Source organism: Dendropsophus ebraccatus, chromosome 1 (assembly GCF_027789765.1).
Source record: "Dendropsophus ebraccatus isolate aDenEbr1 chromosome 1, aDenEbr1.pat, whole genome shotgun sequence".
Classification (NCBI taxonomy): domain Eukaryota; kingdom Metazoa; phylum Chordata; class Amphibia; order Anura; family Hylidae; genus Dendropsophus; species Dendropsophus ebraccatus.
Window position 1 is genome coordinate 103,937,554 of NC_091454.1, and position 7,111 is coordinate 103,944,664.

Genomic DNA, 7,111 nt, shown 5'->3' on the forward strand with positions numbered 1-7,111 from the left:
CAGTCTGTGCTGTTAGTGTTAAGTTGTAAAGTGCAATCCTAAACTAACATTGTCTGTGCGAGCGCCATAGAAACATTTGCATATCTGCATATATCTTACAACTGTACTCTTTACCTCCGTGTGATAAAGCTTTGTCTACCTGAAAACACAGTCAAAGGCTACAGCTGCAAACCAAAGCCAACTCTAACAATGGCCAATAGCTCAACGACAGAAGCAGCCACTGCTTTGGTCAGTCTTCTGTAACTTTAATTAGTACAAAGGAACCGTTCCACGAACTACCTGCTGTTTTCTGATGACCTCTGGGATCTTTTTATTTAGCCCTACACAAAGAAACAACTAAGGAAAGTTCAATGAGAAATAATGTATTCTTCTGAGGCCAAAAGCCACTCCAAATACTTAGAAGATTTCACTTAAGACAAGGGTGAGAACAATCTCTCCAGTAGAAGATTGATAGAAGGCAACAAATTGTGGATGACCAACCAACCAACCAAAATATATATGTACTTGACAAATGCAGAATGCATATTGTTATATATGAACATTGTGTTTTATTTTTGTTTTACTTCCCATACAGTCAGATTTTTCTTTTATTTTTTTATTTTTACTTTTGTGGTGAAAACATGTTGTTAGAATGTCTTGTACTGTATGGTCTTTATCTGTTGTGTACTATTTTTATAGTCTTAAGTTATAATAAATAATAAAAAAAAAACGTAGGAACCAAACGTAAAAGGTCTAGTAAAGCCAAAAACAAAATAATTTCATATTGATTTAAAGTGAGCTAGGTAAGTTTTACACTGAAATCAAAGATATAGCAATCGTAGACCATGGTATTTATTTTCAGTCAAACCAAAGTTACATAGAATTCTGCCTCTGCTTATACGGGATATTAACTCTAACAATACACTCCCCTTTGGAAATTTGCACCAACTTGTTGGAATGCTAGTTTTCAAACAAAAAACAAACCCAAAAATCTTTCAATTCTTTATTCACTATGTTGAAATAACATAGGTGTTTTCTGAAACCTAGAAACTTTACATGTTGCTTTTTATGTGCTGTGCCAAGTCTTGATAATACTTTACCCAAACCAAGGGACCTCATAACCTAATTATGGTTATTGCTTTACAAACAGTTTTTGACAGAAGGTGGCTGCTAGAGCTTAACATATGTACCAGCTCCATATGATGGAACTGGTTCTTGCAAACTAAGCTCATCATTTATTCTTTGCTGGAGTCAGCGAGAATTACTTAAAGATATACACAGTCATCTATCATGCCAAATAGAAGGACACAACAGCTTTCAAAGGGGTTTTCCCACTTACCCAAAAGGCTTTCTGAAAGCTTCTACCTCTGCACAAAACAAAATTAGAAACACAAGAAAAAAAAGGCAGATAACATTAATTGTCAAAGTATCACAGTACCTGCTACTTTCATGGTGTTTGTCTATTGGTCATATCAGCAGAAAGCTCAGTTTTCTAGCATCTGATGAACATGTCACGTTACTGACAGAAAGAGCGCCCTAAATCATTATGATAAAAAGGGAAAGACTTACTATGAAAAGGGGGCAAATAGTCTTCATATGTGTGTCCACCTTGGTAGTATAAAATTAATGTGATACTTGCACCATCGAGAAAGTGGCCAAAGACGACAATGCTTAAGTATGCATACCTCAGTTACAAAACTTTGAAAGGAAGTCTCAGCCACAGAATGCATATACCTGTAGAGTTTTGCATGGGTTTTGTATAAATACAATTAAAAATAGCTGCTTGCACATATACCAGAAAAACCTCCAAAACTGCAGTTGCTTTGAAATTAGATGTTAGGTTTTTTGGGGTTTTCTGAGATGCTTGGTCTGTATTTTGATAATTGTGCATATTATGTAAAAATGTTGGTGGACCCATAAATGACCAGACTTTTTTCTAAGAAAAATGTTGCTTTAATGCATTTCATTAATTTTTACTCTTATATCATTGCTTGCTAGTAATAGCAAACCTGCTTTCCCGCTCTGCTTTGCGTAGCTGTTGTAAGGCTTTGAACTAATGTATGTATTTATTGCTTGAACTTCTGTGCATACCTTATAAAGCATAATGTCTGACAATTAAAATGGCTCATGTATTCTTGCTTCTATCATTTGATGATGATGGGAATCCATTATGTTTTGTATACAGCTAATTTTAACTGTAGCACAAACATCTGTTTATGTATTGGTGGTATATACCTGTTTATTTATCTTTTTGAGGTAAGCAAATTTTTGATACTTTTTCATTACTGTGTACTGTGTGTTCATATCTTGAATTCTCTGACGTTAGAAGTCATGGTTGAATTGTAACAGCTGTTATTTGTTCTTGTATTCATGGCTTTCACTGCTGAATAAAATTTAAGGACCAAACCTAGGATTTGAAAGAAAACTGTCTACCTCTAACACCAGGGAGTTATCAGATTTTTATTTTACATATTTTCATTATTTAAAATGCAGTCGCTTAGGGTACCCTTCATACCTACACAAAGTATAGGCTGCCATTTTATGTATGAGATTACATATATACAAACACAAAAACATGACAATGATCAAAGAGACTCCATGGCTAGTTTATATCACTAAATGAACATTGTCAGCCTTTACTATATGTAGGAAATAGGTGCTACTAAGTGAGTGTGTAGATTCAATTCTGTATAGCTGGATTCATTGCATTCTTCTTATATTTCAACATCAATTCAATTTTCTTGTGACTGTTATGAGTATTAGGTACAATTACTCCTGAATGGCTTTCTTTAGAAAACCAAGACACTTGGGGAAGCAATCATAATCATTTTACACCCACAGCTCCTTAACTCCATTCATATATAATCTCAGTTGAGGTAATTGGAAGCACAGGTAGACTATATATCTACTGTACCACTGAAAGAAAACTATTTAAAATAATATTTAAAATATGTTGACATTGGTCACTTTCACTTGAAGCTGTTGCAAATGTATTCACGTCCATATATAAAGAAAAACTTGACATGCTAAAGTATGAAAATTACCATTGTTCTTTTTTTTTTTTTTTTTTTTTTACTTTTTTTTTAATAAATCTTGAGTTTCTTGTACTTGTAATTAATATACAATGTCTTACTCTTTTGGATTGTTGGTATATTTGTTCATATAATTCTGAATCTTTCACCAATGAGATCTGGTACGGTAAAAGGATGTACATTTTTACTATATGTATAAACAATATTTCTGAACTGTTGGATGTAAACATGTATATGAAACCATTTCATTCATTTGCCTACATTTCTGGAATAAAATAAAATATCTAATTCTTTTGACCAAATTATTATTATTTAGATTTATAATCTTTACAGTTCAGCTCCCTATATTGTTTCTGTATGTCTACAGATTATACAACATGTAACGTGTAAAGTGTTCAGTCCAAAAGTATTTGTGTAAAAGATCTGGTAAAGAAGAACACAGAGTACAGCGAATGATGGATTAGCCATTATCAGATGTCATGGTTAAGCAGAAAAAATAACATTGCATCACCTGGATTTTATTGTTGGAATAAATGTCCCATGTTGAGCTACAGCTGTTATTGGGGTAGATTTTTTTCACCTCCATTTAAATTATTTTGCCTACGTTATCCATGAATATGGTGGCCTGGGGCATATCAATCAAAGTTACTGAGCAAGTAGCATCACCAAATCCGACCAACTGCTGAGCATGTGTACATGGTTTAAATCTGTTATCATGAAGCAAAATTACAAGGGCTTTAGGTAATGGGCATCCATTATTCTCTCTAGAATAGATACCTTAGTATTTATTATTCCTTACACATTATTTTTCTAACTTTTTTTTATATCAGCTTCTGCTTAAAATGAATGTTTAGATCAGATTTTCCAGATACTCCAGTCCTACACATGCATTAGGGCCTATTTATCTTCAAAAGGAGATTCATATTGGGCACATGAAAACTATAAAGGAAGATATTAAATTATGTAGTAAACAAAAAAGTGTTAAAACAGAATGGGGGACGTCGCTCAATAGGAGCAGTGGCAGCAGACTGCCGCTCTCTTTAATGGCCTAAAGATCGTCCGGGCAGCACTCCTCACCCCCCCCCACACACACACCTCCCCGCAGCCCCCACCTTTCCTCCCTGCTTAATGTCTGTGCAGGGGCGGATTAATTTTACCATAGGCCCGGGGCTGTTCACCAAGCCTGGGCCCCCCTACCCCACAGTAACTATATCTTTGGTAATGCTCCTCCATAGTGCAGACTTCCTGGACCTGTGGTGACATCATAGTCAAATGATAAGGTCCTTCAGTATGTTCTTTAATGTTATTGAATTGTCTCCTGGCAGCAGTTTTGCCATGAATTGTGCAAAATAGCTGTAAAAAAGCTGCATTTTTTTGCAAATCATGGAAGAACTTTAGCCAGGAAACAATACACCACTGAAAGTATGTCTGTTTGGGGGGCCATGGTTCCCCAGGAACTCAGGGCCCTGGGCTACTACCCGAAATGGACCTATTATAATCCACTACTGTGTCTGTGCAGTGAGCATTGATATGACAGGTCAGCAATTGCTTCCTCCTTTAGATCGGGCCATGTAATAGGGCCCTTAGTGTGTTGTGCAATGGTAAAATTGGTACAGAGCACCTTTTAACTACAGTTCTAATTCGCATTATGGTAAAGCCACTTATATAAGCAATGAGAAATGACAGTCCTCATTACTTTAAAGGAATTTCACTCAGTCCAAAACTTTAAAGGTATCCTTATGTGCAGTCATGGAAACCATCAAAGGCTATGATGAATCTTGCTCTCATGAGGACTTTCCCGGGAAAGTAATACCAAGAGTTACCTCTGTTGCAAAGGATACGTTTTATAGAGTTACCAGCCTCAAAAGCTACAAATTAACAGCCCCTCAGATAAGAGACCACATAAATGTGACACAGAGATCAAGTACCAGACACATATCAACATCGAGGGGGAGACTTATCGAAGGGTGAAAAATATACACTGGTGTAAACTGCCCATCACAACCAATCACAGCTTAGCTCTGGTAAAATGAAAGAGGAGCTGTGATTGGTTGCTGTTGTCAGTTTTCACCAAAACTGTGAGAATTTAGCCTTAATACTCAAATTGCTGCAAATAAGTAACTACTGGGGAAGAACAATAAAAACAAAAAACTGCTTGGGCAGTGAAACACAAGGAATGGACATTAGAGCAGAGGAAATCTGTCCTTTGGTCTATAAGTCACAATTTGATTAGATTTTCCTTCAAACACCATGGGGGAGATTTATCAAAGGGTGTAAAATTTAGACTGGTGCAAACTGCCCACAGCAACCAATCACAGCTCAGCTTTCCTTTCAGCACTGCCTAAAGCTGAGCTGTAATTGGCTGCTGTGGGTAGTTTGCACCAGTCTAAATTTTACACCCTTTGATAAATCTCCCCCTATGTCTTTGTGAAATGCAGAAAATGCAGGTGTGATGATGTGTGGGGTCGGATGCTTTGCTAGTTAGACTGTTAATGATTTATTCAAAACTTAATGCATAGTTAATTACCATGACTATCACAGCATTCTGCTGTAGCACGCCATCCCATCTGGCTTACATTTAGTTGGACCATCTTTTATTTTTCAATAGGACAGTGACTCCAAACACCTGCAGGCTAAGAGTAATAGGATCACAAAAGAGAGTGAGTGCTGTGCCAGATGACATGGCCTCTCCAAGTACCTGACCTAAATGGGACTATGAGATTTGGGATGAGTTGGACTGCAAAGTAAAAGTAAAAGCAGTCAGCAAGTGCTCAGCATTTTCTTTAAAGGAGAAGTCTAGCAAAAATTTTGGCATTTATTTTTATAAAATGGTGATGTCATGACCCGACTCCCAGAGCTGTGCGGGCTGTAGCTGCTGGAGAGGATTATGGCAGAGGGATGCTCAGTGTCCCTCCAGTCCCCTGTGTCCCTTAGTGTCTCCCTGCCATCATCCTCTCCAGAAGCAACAGCCCGCACAGCTCTGGGAGTCGGGTCGTGACATCACCATTTTTTCCAGGAAGTGATGCCTTGATGCAGTAGTAAGTGCAGGGAAAAAAAACACTTTATGTGAATTTCCCATAGTAAGTGTATATTGGTCATTTATATAACTTTTGGGGGGCAAAAAAATACTTCAATAAAAATTTTCGCCTGACTTTTCCTTTAAGGTTTTGTTCCCACCACATTTTTTCTTGTCCATTTATCATTTTTAAAATGACATCCGTCATTTTGAGCCCAAAGTTACGTCTGTTATTTTGAGGATTGGCCACCCTTCAGTGCAATGACGGCTACTGGTACATTATTCTAGTTTGGGGTTACTAATTGGCCTTTGGATGTGTCTTTAATAGAGATGAGCGAACCTCGAGCATGCTCGAGTCGATCCAAACCCGAACTTTCGGCATTTGATTAGCGGTGGCTGCTGAAGTTGGATAAAGCCCTAAGGCTATGTGGAAAACATGGATATAGTCATTAGCTGTATCCATGTTTTCCAGACAACCTTAGAGCTTTATCCAAGTTCAGCAGCCCCCGCTAATCAAATGCAGATCGTTCGGGTTTGGATCGACTCGAACCCGAACCCGGTTCGCTCATCTCTAGTCTTTAATTGAAAAGTCCATTGAATTTAACAGTAAAAACGGGAAAAAGACAGTGAAAAAAAAAAATGTGTTAACAACAAAGAAAATAACTTCCGCTGTTTGCAAAAGATGTCTGAAATTAATTGACATAATCATTATTTTGATGTCCGTGCAGAGAACGTCCATTATTTTATACATTGTGTGCATTAGACATTCGTCATTCCGTTGACTTTAATGCATTGCAGTCAGTTAAATCACGGCAATAAAGGACGCCTTTTTAACTTCTTAAGGACCCATGACGTAAAGGTACGTCATGGAATCCTGTCACTTAAGGACCCATGCTGTAGCGGTACATCATGGAGTCCAACGGTGCTTTGAAGTGCGCTCAAAAATTTGCAGTATTGTTTTTTTTTTCCCAATTTACCCCCACAAATGATATTTTAGGGGTTCCATCATAAATGGTATTGCGGATCGAAAGATGCCATTACAAAGTATACCTGTTCCTGAAAAAATCTAGCACTCACATGGCTG

At 37.3% G+C, this 7,111-nt stretch overlaps 1 protein-coding gene across 12 annotated transcripts in view; it reads left to right on the forward strand.

Annotated features, from left to right (window-relative positions):
* FOXP2 (forkhead box P2) overlaps positions 1–2,100 on the forward strand; it is a 209,106-nt gene extending 207,006 nt beyond the window's left edge. For all 12 annotated transcript variants that reach the window (XM_069976224.1, XM_069976213.1, XM_069976232.1 and 9 more), the window contains one exon: positions 1–2,100. This exon is cut by the window's left edge and continues 852 nt beyond it. The gene's annotated coding sequence lies outside the window, so the exon portion shown is untranslated.
* The last annotated feature ends 5,011 nt before the right edge of the window (positions 2,101–7,111 follow it).